Source organism: Medicago sativa, chromosome 4, assembly GCF_051527215.1.
Source record: "Medicago sativa cultivar Bolivia chromosome 4, Bolivia_mono, whole genome shotgun sequence".
Classification (NCBI taxonomy): Eukaryota; Viridiplantae; Streptophyta; class Magnoliopsida; order Fabales; family Fabaceae; genus Medicago; species Medicago sativa.
In genome coordinates, this window is record NC_140752.1 from 29,110,533 (window position 1) to 29,125,709 (window position 15,177).

The 15,177-nt window shown below is 33.1% G+C and overlaps 1 pseudogene; it reads left to right on the forward strand.

Moving 5' to 3' along the window:
• The first annotated feature begins 8,961 nt into the window (after positions 1 to 8,961).
• LOC146927574 (agamous-like MADS-box protein AGL80 pseudogene) lies at positions 8,962 to 9,833 on the forward strand (annotated as a pseudogene).
• The last annotated feature ends 5,344 nt before the right edge of the window (positions 9,834 to 15,177 follow it).

A 15,177-nucleotide genomic window follows, 5' to 3' on the forward strand; every position in this document is an offset into this window, starting at 1 on the left:
TTATAGGTGTAAGTGAAATGATCTAATTTTAGTCGAAAATAACGAGTTTGAATCGACTAAGTGAAAGATTTATTCGATTCAATAGTGTAAAAACGGGATTTTGGATAGGATAAAGATGAATACGATTTAGATGAACATTGATGCAATTCAAACAATTTCCATATGAAGATTGAATCGATGTAAACCTCCAAAGGAAGGAGTTTGAATTGTATCTTGAGATCGCATATGAAGATTGATACGAATCAAAGAATATTGATACATATCAATTAGGCCAATAACATGAGGGGTTAATTGAATCGAATCAAGGGTTTTAACAAAACTTTTGAATCGTTTCAAAGTGATACGAGTCATATAATGCTTGAGTTGTATTAAGTGTAGCTCTTGAGTGATCATAACAACCCGAAGGCTTGAGTGATACGATTCATACCAAGCTAGAATCGACTCAAACGACCAAATATGTAGTATTAAAATACTTAACTCACAAGAAAACTGCTAAACACAATTTTGAACAATGACATTAATATAGGAGACTCGATACTAGAGATTTGCAGGGGTGCTTTCACACCAGAGCTAAAGAATAAAAAAAACAGAAGGTATAATCAACATCTAATTAATCTAATAAAAAAACATCATCAAAACATATACTAGGAGCCAATCCACACTCTCTTCACCATAAATTATTTCATAAAATATAATACTGGGCTAAGATTTTCGTTTTGTGAAAAGTTTTCAAAAGAAAACTACTTACTCTAGTTTCAAATTAAAGACGATCATGAATTACTTATTTCATGGCTTGAGTTGCTTTAAAAAAAAACAGACACAATTCTTCAAAAAAAAAAAAAAAACAGACACAATTTTTGTTGTTAACGGCCGGGGCGTTATAGGCCTTAAGTCCTATTTTCTACTAAAACAAAATAAAACTACAAAATTTTAATAAAAGTAATTATGATTAAGATCATGTGATTAAACGGTTATGGTTGATAGAGAAAATAAAATAGAATTTCATTGATTGTGGATATGCATTAAATTATTATATCCAAAAATTGGGTTCTAAATATTATCAATCAAATAATCAAGCATTTATAATTTTTCTGGTCAAAAAATAAAAGCACTTTAAAATTTGTACTAATAAAATCCCCTCAATTTATTTATTAATATACTATAAATATATAATACCTTAACAAATTCTTATTTATACCGTTTTTTTTATCTGAAGAATTCTTATTTAATTTATACCAGATTATACTATTAATATATGATATTTAAAACTAACGGCTCCTTTTAAAAAGATAAATAACTAACTGTAAAATGAAATCCTCTTGGAATATTCTAAATTTCTAAATTGAATGCCATAAATTCAATTGCTTTTTTACATCCTACTTGGATGGTATGTCAATAATGTGATATTTTACGGTTCAAATGCTAGTTGGATATTAGTCAGCACATACGCCAAATATCATCTTGAAATCAAATCATGCATATCAAATTGGTCTATATAAACAAAAATTAACGAGACATTATTCACAACAAAAAATACAACAACAATCAACTTTATTTTTTCAATTTTCTTTGTCCTTTGCTCTTGTCACAACCATGGGTAGAAGAAGTAAGGTTAAACATGCCTTCATTGTCAATGATGCTGCTAGGAAAGCAACATACAAAAAAAGGAAGAAGAGTCTATTCAAAAAGGTTGTTGAACTTAGCACCCTAAGTGGTATTGAGGCTTGTGCCATAGTGTATGGCCTTTACGAGAGTTCTGCATTTCTTTGATTATGTTTTATATTCGTATTTGTATTATGTATAGCTTTTTGAGGATAAACATCCATCTAACTATTCTGTTTTTTAGGAATCCTTGCATATATTTTCCTTGTGGGAACAAGATGGATATTCCTCCAGAAGCTACGGAAATGTTGAATCAGATTGAAGAAAAGAAAACATTACTACTGAAGATTGAAAAAGGTAGAAAAAAAATTACTAAACATCTGAAGAAGTCTTAAGAAAAGTTCAAGAAAAAAGAGTTCAGATATAAAAAACATATAGATACAACACCGAAGCCTTTGGTCAAGGCATTGTTAGAAAATCCAGAGATTGGGACACCTATGCTAGACTTAGGAGATTGATGTGTTTTATTTTCTATGCTTTTGTTCATTGAGCTTAGAGCTTTGGATAGCGTGCTCACATCAATCGATCCTACGTCTAGCATAGGTGTCCCAATCTCTGGATTTTGTACCAATGCCTAGGCCAAAAGCTTCATTGTTGTATCTATATGTTTTTTATATCTCAACTCTTTTTTCTTGAACTTTTCTTGAGACTTCATATGTTTAGTAACTTTTTTTCTTCCTTTTTCAATCTTCAGTAGTAATGTTTTCTTTTCTTCAATCTGATTCAACATTTTCATAGCTTCTGGAGGAATATCCATCTTGTTCCCACAAGGAAAATATATGCAAGCATTCCTAGAAAACAGAATAGTTAGATGTATATTATACTCAAAAACCTATACATAATAAAAATACGAAAACATAATCAATGATGGGCCATGAGAGTTTTTTGATACATAGGGTTCTGAAGGCTGAAGAGAAATTGAAGAAAAAAATAAAACAAAATAGGGAGCAAGAGATGACAATACTCAATATCTTAATGAGGGTAAGGTTGTGGCAGACAATATGTCGCAAATGATTTGAGTTATCTTTTTTGGCTGATTGACCATAATTTGAAGGATATTGGTAGACGTTTGGAAGTGTTTGGATGTCAAATTCAAATTCAAAACCAAGTTCAACTCGAAATGGCGGCAACAATACCACCACGAAGTCTAGTAGCATCTAGGAGTGAAGAAATGGCAATTATGCAAAGTCAATTATTGATGCACTCAATGGTGGCTGGTAATGTGCAAGAGACCGTGCCATTTGGTGAGGTCAATTCATGTATTTGTTTTGTATTCATTTCTCAATTTAGTCCGAATTTTTTATTTTATGGTGAATTAGTTTTTTAAACAATTTTGGTGTGTGTGAAGATATACAATTGTAATTCATTACTATGTAATCTTTGCATGCTTATTTCCTATCCGTAGTTTAGGCTCCGGGTGTTTATTTCATTGCTTAGGTTCTATGTACTGGTTTACTTGCATAAAAATCCTATTGGTGTGTAGCTTTCAATACTTCTGTCGTAATCATTAATTTTAGCTACTAACATAACTTGTTAACAACTAACATTTATTCAATGATTTATCTCATACACTACAAGAGACTATTATCATATTATGAAAATAAAAAGAAAGGGTTGTGGAAGTTGAATGTATGTTTTTAGATAATGGATATAGGATTTATTTTCCCAACAGTTAAGATTGAAAACCCCAGCTACGTCTCAATTCTTAGTTTGGTAATTGTTCGTGCAGTTAGTATTCATATACAGGCGGGTATCAATAACTTCAAACAAAAAAAAAAGTGAAGTGAGTTTTGGTTTTAAGTTATTGGACATTTATATTACTAAGTTAATAGTCTATTAGGTTTTCTATATACTATCTCTTAAATTTTTTTAATGTTAAGCTATTGGTATTCTATGAAACCCTAACCGTCTTTTTCAGTCTCTTTGTTATTCTCTCCGATTAGCTATATTGTTAACATCATATCGAGAGTTTAGTTTGATCCTCTTTGAACCATTGGTTTGCTTCCGGCTATTAAGCTCCCAACAAGTTTGGGAATGTTTAGGTGTGTTTGTTCTTACTCCTTCCGGTCCTATTTACAAGAGAAAATTGACGTTTTAGATACATTGAATAATGTCTGTATCTAGTTTAGAACCTAAACCAAATACATAAATTATTTAATGTATCTAAAAAGTAAATTGTTTCTTGTAAATAGGACCGGTGGGAGTAGTATTTAGTTTATGTGAATTTGTTTTGTTCGGTTTTTCGTCCATGACGGCTTTTGGATATTGGTTGAATTACAATTTGTGAAGCATTTGTCAACCTTGTTCACCTTGGAGTTATTTCGATACCCATTAGATTTGGTGCATTTGAATTCCTTGTTCTTGTTTTGTTTTGGATTTAAAAATAAAAAGGTTCGGTGAATTTAACAAGTTTAATGAGTTCTTCACATATGGAGTTGCGCAATGTAATTGGTGGATTTGAAAAGCACCATTTGAATTTCTGGCTCGTTTGATTCTTCTCTTTAATTGTCTCTCTCTCTTTTGGTTTTTTTTTGATTGGTTGTTTTTCTTAGTGTTGGTTTTTTTTTATCTTGGTTGCTTCTCACTCTCTGTTTTTTTCTCTTCTGTTTGATTGTATATCGCCCTATTGATTCATCAGGTTGATTGCTTCTCCCGCTTTTGATTTTTTTGATTGATTTCTTCTTCCCTTCTTGATTCTTCTGATTGATTGTGTCTCCCCTCCTTTTGATTCTTCTGAATGATTGCTTCTCTCCCTTTTGATTCTTGTGATTTATTTCTTCTCTCTCCTTTTATTCTTCTAATTGATTGTTTCTTTCCCTTCTGATTCTTCCCTTTTGATTCTTCTGTTTCGTTGATCCTCTTTCTATTGGTTCTTCTATATGATTGCTTCTCCCGGTTCTTTTGTTCGGTCTGGTTTGACATTGTTCTTCTGATTGGATGGTTTCTTTCTTTGGCTGGTTGTTTGTTGATGGTTCTTACTGCTCGCTCCGACTACGTTGATAACTCACTTTGGTTGATGCTTTTCATTGGTTATGCTATCGGCTAATGTAGCTTATTTTCAGGGTTAATTTGTAACAAGCTTAAAACTTACTAAGTTTAGTTTGAGGCGTAGTGTTAGAACTTTATATTATCTTGTATGTTTTTCGTATTTTTCTTGACAACCTCATAATGTTTCTTGTTGATAAGGTTTTTTGGTAAGGTTTTTGTTAATATACATGTTGTTGGTAAGGTTTTTGGAACACCAGTATGGTTTTGAATACCAATTGTGTCACTGTAGATGATAACAGATAAAAAAAAAGAACAACTAGTGCCTAATAAAATGAGATCCTAATTCATCCGTCCTGAGCAGAGATAACATACCCTCTGGAGGGGAAGTATGGATAGACAAGTTGACGTCATTCAAATCTCCAAGTTTGTTTGGCCATGAAATCCGTACACTGATTGCCTTCTCTAGGCGAATGCTGAAGAGAGAAATTTATAGATTTCAGGAGGTCTTTAATGTTCTGAATTAGAACACCAGAAACATGATACTGAAACAAACGCACGGTTGTGCCACTTGTAGGCACGGTCCATGCTCACCATTCCACGTTTTTGTTGTGCTAGGGGCGCACGGTCGTACACCGTATCTAGGATTAGAAAAACTACCTTTTTAACCACTTTATGCTCTGAGTCAAGCTTAGGTGTCCTCAAGAAAGTTGTAGTTAGGGATGTTAGCTTTCCAATGGCTCTGGTTTCACCTCCATCAGACCTCCACAACTTAAGTTATGAATAAAAAACTACACATTGGTCAACACAGTCGTGCACCTTGTCCAGACTTGGAAAAACCAACCTTGTGACCATTTTCACCTCCGAATTGAGCTTAGTTATCTTCATAAACGTTGTAGGTATGGATGTCAGCTTTGCAATGGATTTGGTTTCATCTCAATCAGATAGACACAAAGTGCGTTATGATCAAAATACCACACATAGGTTAGCACAGTCGTGCACCTCTACCAGCCATAAGAAAATAAACTTTTCCACCATTTTCCGTCTAGAATATGTAGATAAAAGTTTTTTTTTCATTTCCCATTGTTGGGAATCCATTAGTCCCCCTAGAACTTGAGTTATGATTTAAACACCGCACCTGCGTCATGATGTGTTGTTAATGAAGTTTCAGTACAATCCTCTTAGTGGACTCTTCAACATCCATAAAAGTAATAGTGATTTTAAGAAATCCATTAGTTTGTAAAGTAAATGTAAGGACCCCTAAATTACATATATAGATGAGGGAGTTTGTTCGAGCATAAATTGAAGTGATTACCTCAGGATAGTAAGAAGCTTAAATATGAACCGACGATAGTAGCCTATGTGAATATAAGAATGTCAAGATTGCTTGGCATTAGGAAGTGATAAATACTACGGATGACGCTACGAGGAATATTATTAGAGAGTTAAACACTTAAACTAGAATGGAGAATGGGGTATACTATTAGATAGGATGAAAGATGTAGTAATGGAGAGAACGAATGACGAGAGTAGATTCCAAAATGCAATAATGAACAACAAAGGAATGTGATGTGTACATATGATTGTGTAAGATGTTGTTTAATGATGAGAGGTTACTGTCGTATGATGAAGATCTATGCTGAGATGATAATTGTTGAATGGTGATGATGAATGATGTAATAGATGATGTTTGTGAATGGCGAGTAATACCGATGACGTATCTTGTTTAGGGTGACGAGTAAATGATGAAGTGGGTTATTTTGTTAGTAGAGTTAAAGCATTGGGTAAGTTCGCTGATGATAATAACGGTGAGAAAAGATATCCATTTAACTAAATTTAATAAGACAAGAATTTAATAGAGCAAATAGTGTGGGTAAGTGGTGAGTCTAAAAACACACGATTTAGTAAAAGGGGTATAAGACAATGATGAAAGGGGATATGAAGTAGGTGCTTTTTCGAGTAACTGATGATGTTAAACATAGTCTCTTTAAACCAATAATGAGTTTAGGAATACCGTTAAGTGAAAGAATAAAAGAGCCAAGGTAGTTAAAGAACTTAAGATGAATGTTAGATAGTACCGTATAAGGCGTAAAAATGAATAGAGAATATAGAAGTCTAATTTAGATGATTGTACACGATGAGAGGATTGTTAAGAAAAATGTAAGGGAAGATAAGGAGTTGTATATTAAGTAATGAAATATAATAGGAGTGATGATAACGATGAATAAGAAAGGGATCAATTAGAAGAGAATGAAACCTGTAATTATAATTGTTTACGATAGGAGTGGTAATAGTTATAATGGTTTACGATAACAATAACAACTAGTATCGAGAGAATGAAACCTTGAATTATAATTGTAGTCTTAGTGAGGAGAGTTACTGAAGTTGAAATTAATGATAAGGTGAGATAATAACTTTAAATTAGAACGAAGTTAAGATTAGGGGAATGGACGATGCATAGATGACTACAAACATGAGAACAAAGTAATAAGATATGAAGTCGTTTTATTGAGAAGAATAAATATGAAGGAGTTAATGACGATGGTGAGGTAGGACCTAGTTGTAAAGAGAGGAGATGTTATGCAATGATAATGAATAGGTAAATATAGAGGGCCTAGAATAAATGAAAGATAAGAGTACGTCTGTGAGATGAATAATAAAATAATATAAAGGGATGTTGACGTAGAATGAGTCACGCGTAAGGTGTGGATTAATGAAGAGATAAGGTTGTCATAAAATCGGATGATAGAGAGTAATGATGAGGAGTCCTATAACTGTGACAGAGAGTGATGACGATTAATATTATATATATATATATATATATATATATATATGTGTGTGTGTGTGTGTGTGTGTGTGTGTGTAAAGAAATTACTATGGTGGGAAATAATGATGTTATATTACAATAATGATGAGAATGACGATGTCTATGTTTTGTAGTGATATGAGAAATGAAAAGATTATACATAATGGCTGTCGAGACAATGTGATAATAGTGACTATATTTTTCTGACGCTTATTAAATTGCTTGCTTTTCCAATGTTATAGCTGGATTTCTCACCCCTTTATTGTTGTTGTATTTATGAAGTTTATACCCGTGGGGTATAAATACTTAGGACGATGAGATCTAGTTGGGGGACGCCTTGAAGGTTGCTATGGAAATTATCTTCGGTCAAATTTATTTTAATGATGATTAAACTTGTAGTCGGATACGAACTCTGATATGTAACACCAGGGTTGGGGTCGATGTTGGATTTATTTATCTTTAAGTTTAAATCTTGAGAACCATTGTTATTTCTATCTCGATGTTGAATGACAAGAGAAAATTTTAATAATGAGATCGGAGGATTGTCCTTCCATTGTGGAATTATTATTTTAAAAAGAAAATTTATGTTGTTATGTGATATTCTTTGAAATTTTGTAACAATCCTAATTATTAAATTTATTCTTATTATTTTATAATTATCATCGGGAAATAGGGTGTTACAATATAGGCCATTAATCCTTTTTTGTACCAAAACAAAGTAAAATTACAAAATTTTAATAAAATCAATTATGATTAGGATCATGTGATCGAACGATTATGATTGATAGAGAAAATAAAATAGAATTTCATTGATTGTGTATATGCATTAAATTATTATATCCGAAAATTGGTTTCTAAAGATTATCAATCAAACAACAAACACTTATTGTTACCAAAAAAAATAAACACATAAATTTTTTTGGTCAAAAAATTAAAGCACTTTAAAATTTGTATTAATATCCTTCAAAAAAAATTTGTATTAATAAACTCCCCGCAATATTTTTATTAATATACTATAAATATATAATACCATAACGGCTCCTTTTATACCATATTATACTATTAATATTTCTACCAAAAAAATATATTATACTTTTAATATATGATATTTAAAACTAACGGCTACTTTTAAAAAAAGAATAACTAACGGTAAAATGAAATCCTATTAGAATCTATTTATGTGCATGAATCTATAAAGAGAAGAGTTGTGATACATCCGTTCAAACACAATAAGATTTTTGATACATAAGATAATATCATACCAGCTGTGTCATTTGAATTATTTACCATACTCTAAATTTATAAATTGAATGCCATAAATGCAATTGCTTTTTTACATCCTCCCTGGATGGTATGTCAATAATGTGATATTTTACCGTTCAAATGCTAGTTGGAAATGAGTCACACATACACCAAATATCATCTTGAAATCAAACCATGCATATCAAATTGGTCTATATAAACAAAAATTAACGAGTCATTACTCACAACAAGAAATACCACAACAATCAGCTGTTTTTTTTTCTTTCAATTTTCTTTGTCCTTCGCTCTTACCACAACCATGGCTAGAAGTAAGGTTAAACTTGCCTTCATTGTCAATGATGCCGCAAGGAAAGAATCATACAAGAAAAGAAGAAAGGGTCTATTGAAAAAGGTTGCTGAACTTAGCACCCTCTGTGGCATTGAAGCCTGTGCCATAGTGTATGGCCCTTATGAGCCTCAGCCAGAGATTTGGCCTTCACCAGAGGGGGTCCAATCCGTGCTCTCAAAATTCATGACGATGCACGAGTTTCAAAAGTGCAAGAAAATGATGAACCAAGAGACTTTCTTGACACAAAGGGTTCTGAAGGCTGAAGAGAAATTGAAGAAACAAAGAAAAGAAAATAGGGAGCAAGAGATGACAATACTCATATCTCATTGTCTCAATGAAGGTAGAGTTGTGCACGACAATATGTAAACGGTTGATTTGAGTTATCTTACTTGGTTGATTGACCATAATTTGAAGGACATTGGTAGACGTTTGGCGGCAACAGTGCCACTACCACCTCCAGCAGCATCTAGGAGCGAAGAAATGGCAATTATGGGTCATGGACATGTTGGGATACCTATTAATGGTGATGACATTTTGCAAAGTCAATTATTGATGGACTCAATGGTGGCTGGTAATGTGCAAGAGACAGTGCCCTTTGGTGAGATCAATTCTGGAGTTTGCCCTAATTTACTACCTTGAAGGATATTTTGTCAATTTAGTCCCAATTTTTTAATTCATGGTGATTTAGTTTTTTAATTATTTCTTATGTGTGTGAAGATACAATTGTAATTCATTACAGTGTAATCTTGGTGTGTTTATTTCCTATCTGTAGTTTCGGCTCCGGGTGTTTACTTGAATAAAAAATCTTATTGTTGGGTAGCTTTCAATACTTTTGTGGTATTCATTAATTTTAGCTACTTGTTAATAACTAACATTTATCGAATGCTTTATCTCATATATTATCCACCCCATGTAAAAAAAATAAAATAAAAAACTATTCTTTTGTGCCAAAAAAAAATTTGTGCTGGATAGTTAAATATAATTAGTTATTTTTTGATTTAGTCACAAAAAAATACATGTCTAAATTAATGTCAACATTCTGTGTTGATAATGCAGTTTTTCTGAATAGCCAAACTTTATTAAAACCACCAGCCGCCACTCGGGAAAAAAGGAACAAGTTTATTCATGGTCAAGGATTAAAAACCCAGTTAAGATTAAATTTTTAGTTTGGAATTGGTGTTTCAAGATGAGAGTTTCCTTCTGGTCATTGTTTGTGCAGTTAATATTCCTCTACACACTAAAAGAAAATTGACTTAGTGACAACAAAATTCCCATGCTAAAGGTAATTACAAAACCGTTGACTTATAATGACAACAAAATTTCGTAGGCAAAGGGTACAAAACCGTTGCTATAGGCCGAAATACCTATTCCAACGGCACTATTTCTCCGTCCTTTTTAATTTATTATACCGACGGAAAATCATCGTCACAATAGGCTATACCTATGGTTTTTCAGATTGTTGGACAAAACACTAGTGCTATACTATACCCATGTTTGCTTTCCGTTTGAATAGAATTTATAGGCTCAAATTAAAATGCTATGCCGGAGGATGAGTCTCCGTTGCTATATGTTTTCATGACACCTCTTAATTCTTTACCGCCATTTTATTGCTAGTAAAGGTTTTATCAACTCTTTTATTGTTCAATTTTTTTTAATCAAACAAATTTGTCTTTTTAATAATAAAGTTTGCTAATGTTTTTATATACACACAATAATAATGAAACATAGTAAAAAAAAACTTTAATTGAATTGATATACTAATACCAATTCTTACAAGCATGTCAAGCTACAAAATAGTTAAAAATATTAGCCTCAGAGCACCATATAATATTTAAATACATATGACACAATCTCAATTGCGCCCCACTAATGCACCACACGATCCAATGAGTTATAGCCACTGGGTACCTACGTCTAGGGTCAACAATTTCTATGGTATCTTTGGCAAATTAATAATCACTTACTTCGTAAACAGATAGTTATCAATAAAATGAGATAAATATTAAGATATAAGCATCCAATTAGTGATAACAATGGTAGGTCCTGTCATAACCTAAGTACCTAATCTAGGGTTGCATCTCTCACAAAAATAAAAACTATAATCTAATAAAACTCTATAGTTGTCAAAAGATGATATAATGCAAAGAGGGAAAACTAACTTCTAGTAAATTCAGGAAGACACTTCCACTAATAAAGTCTAAAACAACATAAAACAATGACAAAATGATATTTTAAGTGGTATTCCAAAACAAAAAAACAACAAAATGAAATAAAAGAATATATAACCAACTTGATTATCACATAGATGTTCCAACATAACCCAAAACAAACACACATACATGAGTTCTATTGATAACGATCGTCAAAGCAGCCCTTGCCACCATAATAAACAATAAGATATAAAATTCATCACACTAGAATGATACATATGCCCTTCTACTATATCTCATATGAGCATCCCCGTAAAAAATTGAACTAAAATCCAGCCACCAATAAGAGTACCCCGCAAAGCTTTTTTCTTCAACACTCAAACATTTTTTTGCTCAAAAAAAAAATAATATTACTTAAATAATTTATAGGCAATATTATTTCTTGGTTCCTATTTCTGCATTCTCTGACAATTTTGTTCTCCTTGAATTTGAAAATGGATGTTCCTCTTTCCTTTTTAACCTAATTATTTTTTAAAGAAGCATTCAAAATTAATTTTATTTTCACTTCATACTCTAAAATTCATTCTCCCCTAACTTAACCATTTCACTAAAGCGCCAGGCACATGCCAGGGGGCGCTAGGCGCCTCATTCTGGCAGGAACATGCGCCAGGTGCATGGCTCTAAGCGCTATTAAAGGGGCGCCATTTTTGCACCATTTTGTAGTAGAGTAGGCGCCCCGTTTCTTTCGAAAAAAGTCACTTTTCGTGACTTTTTCGCCTCTGGAATCCCATGTTTCTAGATTAAGTTAAGTGGAAACTTTCCCTATACCTCATTCTTCATTCGCAAGTTCTCGTTCAGAATTGGAGCAGTTCAAGAGGAAGGCGATTCTAGGAGCCAAGGAGGAGTTCTATCTTCTCCTGTCTTTTCTACGACATGTTTTTATCTTTTTGTATTTTGTCTTAGATATTAATAGGCTAGGGTTCTAAGATTAACCTGATTTGTTTTGTTGGATAATTATTTAATTTAATGTCGTTTATTTTAGTATATTTTCTGTTCGCTATTAAGTTTTATTTGGATTAATTTATTCTGGCGAAGTGCAACTCTATATTTGGTAGTTAGGTTGTGACAACACCTAACATTGCTATTACTATCTAGATGCTTATATCTTGATATTTATATCCTTATACTAATAACTACCTGTCTAGGAAGTAAGTGATTAAGTAACTAGACGAAAGATACCGAAACCGAGTTGACCCTAGTAGTAAGTACTTAGGAGGTGACATTGCTAATGCTGAGTAAAATATGTTGAACCTAAGATGTAACAAGTTATTTAATCAGGGAAACAAGCACCAAAGGAAGTAATCCTCGTAAGGCCATTGTTCTCGACCTCTAGGTAAGGTAGAAGCTGATAGGGCTCCCCGTTTTAAGAACTACTTAGGGGAGAAGGATAGTGTGCTATGAGTTTCCTAAGATTCATGGATGGGAAGACCTTCAGGAACATTGGCCTTTATTGCCTCTGGAAACCTAGGAACACCAATTTAAGTTTATTCATCAATCACCTTTGCATTAGCAAGACCCCGCTCGTAAGGATCACCGTGCGATCAACATGTGCAATTAACCATCAGAAGGATAGGCCTAGATCAACTAACATAGTATAGACCCCACACGTGAGGATCACCATGAGATCAGCAGGTGCAACTTGACAACAGACTAGGTTAGAACGTCTCAACGACCTCGTCACTTCTATAGTTTACTTAAAATAACTAAGTGTGACATGACTGTTATTTAATATCCAACAAAATAAGTAGGGGGATTCAAAGAATCCTAACCGCTGCTGACTTTTCTGCAACCAAACAAGGTAAGTTGCTATGTTGCAAATAGATAAAAATTGCAATATCTAACCCTTAACTCTTTAGTTTTATATCGTCAACTTAAAATAAGTAACGAAAATTGTTTGGACGAAACGAAAATCCTTATGGATACGACACTATACTTATCACTTTATTTCTTGGTAAACAATTTGGTACACTTGCCTAATCCGACCATCCGGTATTAAGCTGTAGGTTGAGTAAAGAGTTGTAAGGTCTTGTGTGACTTAGCAAAAGAACTTGTGAGCCTGTTGAGGTTATAGAATACAGGTTGTAGTTTTTCTAGGGGAACAAGGTTGTACGGTGCAGGAGTTGAGAAGGTTGTCTCAAACATCATATTGGAAAACTCTCACACTTGTGAGGAGTGGACTAGCGCACATTGGATGAACCACTATAATTCGTGTGTGTCATAATCTTCTATCCTTATACTCTTTATTTACAGTATACACTTCACACGCATAATTATACATCTTTGTTTTTATGTTTTATACTAACACTTCAGAATATTCTGAAGTCTGCTTAAACTTTGTCCTTCCAAGTTTTAACTTGAGAAGTATTTTTAAGAACATGATTAAATTTTAAAAAGGGTCATGATTCAAACCCCCCTTTTCTTGTGACTAATATATGTACTTCATGTGAGTGAACCTCATTTGCATGGAGGAGATGGTTTCACCATCCTCCATGTGAAAGAGCTCATATTGTTGGATGAGGGTGTCGATTTTTTATTTCTTAACATCCACGGTACCATCATAGAGAGTTTCAAAGGCGTCCCACATTTCCATAACATTCTAACAATGTGAGACCGAGTTATACTCGTTTATGCCAATGGCAGAAATGAGTATATTCCTGGCTCTCAAATTGAATTTAGACATATTTTGCATGACGTCGTCAACATCGACATGCGGTTCAAACCGGCTGTTAACAACAACATTCCAAACATCCATATCGACCGATTGAATTTAAACACTCATAAACTCTTTCCAATAGTCATAATTTTCATCGTAAAAAACATGACCTATATTGTAAGCCTCCTTAGGCTCTTTGTTCATCATATCGACTCTTCCGGTAGTTAACCGTTAGTGAAGAGACAAAGCTCTTTATGCCACTCAAAAAGTGCGCTAGAGGGGGGGTGAATAGAATTTTCTGACTTCAAAAGAATTTGCGAAAGCATGAGTTAATATCATTTATGATTATTGAATCATGTTTGATGCTGATAGAAAAAGTAAGACAATGATGGAAAACAAAGATTCAAATATGAATTGAGAGATTCAATATTGAATCTTATAATACAATTTAACAATCAACACACACATTCGAATCGAAAAACTAAACTATCTTAAACCAAACCTATTAACAGAAAATCACACTAACAACAAATGAACGCAAGATATATGAATCAACTGTTTGAAGCTTAGTTTCAAATTTGATTGTGAGAGAATTGAATTGAAAGAATCTCAATTGATGTAATTAAGATTAGGTCATGTAAAATAGTGAATTCATAATCAAATTAAGATAGCTTCACGCAATTAATTCATATACAATTATAATGCGGAAATAAAAAAGGATTGGGAAAGGAAAAATACTAAGATTTATAGAGGTTCCACCTTTTCGTCCTTGCGAGGGGTACGTCCTCCCTTCGTGATAGAAAACGCCTCTATCACGGTCTTCCACTATTATGGAAAATGTTTACAAAGTATGATTACAAAGATTCCTTTCATCCCATAATCTTCTATGCTAGGAAATCACACAACATCCAATCTTACAGACCTCTTGAAAGTGGACACCCACAAGTATAGTTTTAAAACTCAGCTCGGACATCGACTCGGCGGGGGTACTGAGTCACTGGGTTAATGGTCGAACCACTGGGTCATTGGTTGAACCGCATAACTGACCCGGATTAAACGGAATAACTCGGTTAGATGACTCGGACTTATGATTAAATTTTTATAAGTATTCAATCAAATTAAATCGGATTGAACCGATGACTCGGTCACCTAAAAACTAAGAAACGGACATGTAGTATTATATGTATAATAGTATTTGAATAATTACATTTTGTTGACAGGAAATAGTTTTGTTTTGCATATCAATTAATATTATATTCCATTTTTTATT